Consider the following 1129-nt stretch of genomic DNA (forward strand, 5'->3'; position numbering starts at 1 on the left):
GGTCTTCATTTAAATACTCACCACCACAGCAAGAAGGCTTCTCGTTTAAATCTTTTCCGAAGTAAAGCTTCTGGGACTTAGAGATTCAGGTAGTGAGCTCATTCAGTAGCATGGGATTGTTCTTAAGGTTTTTTTTTTAGAGCATTGAGGTTACAGGCTTTGTGATTTCTTTTACACTGTACCATCAAAGATTGAGGTGTTGATGATGTGCTTGCATACCTGCCTGGGGGAACATGTGTAAGACCATGTAAACTGATATTACTTTTGGAAGGTGTTGAATCTTGGAATGGGAAGTTGGATTATGTATTCTAAATAAGTTGAGCTTCATTCTGAAGAGCACAGAAGTTAATGCATTACTTTGATTCTATGCTTCATTTTTATCTCATTAGTGTTGTCTTAAGAGCTATTATAATGTGTTAAATTTCCTATTACCATGGAACTTCTAAGAGTTGTTATGATCTCACATCTTAGTTTGTATGACTATTTTATGAGATTTCCTTTTCTCAATTCTAGAAAAGCAATCACTGTGGATGAGTTCCTTCTCCTTCCCAAAATTCTATAAATACAATCATATCTCATATAAGTTGGAGTGTCTTACAGAATTCTCTTTTGGAGAGGCCAGAAGCAGTCAGAAAAGATGTCTTTGTCTGCATGAGCTTACTAGGAGAGATTTTGAGACCACCAGACAACAGCCAAGTGTAGGGTTCGCCCACTATCACAGTTTTAAGTATCGGTATCATATCGGCTATATCATATTACCTGACTGATTCGGATCAGTTATCTGTATCGTTTTAAGGGTAAAATAGTAAAAATATGTAACTTTTAAAAAAAAAATGGGAAGCAAAAGGGATTGATACACACCGATCCAGACCGATACCTAAATCCTTTCCCAGTATATAATGAGCTTTAGGAACAAGACTGCTATAATGTGGGACAGACCTACCAAGAAAGAACAATTCAAGATGCTTATCAAAAACTTGCAGATATGTCAAGGCGTTGACTATCTTTGGTGACATTTTTTTTTTTGGATCACGAGAACTATTTGTTTTGATCTCTATCTTTCTACCTATAATAGGTGTTGGTATTTATCCAGATTTTGTTCTCTCAATATCAGTTGACAAAGTCGAGG

Source organism: Macadamia integrifolia, chromosome 9, assembly GCF_013358625.1.
Source record: "Macadamia integrifolia cultivar HAES 741 chromosome 9, SCU_Mint_v3, whole genome shotgun sequence".
Taxonomy (NCBI): Eukaryota; Viridiplantae; Streptophyta; class Magnoliopsida; order Proteales; family Proteaceae; genus Macadamia; species Macadamia integrifolia.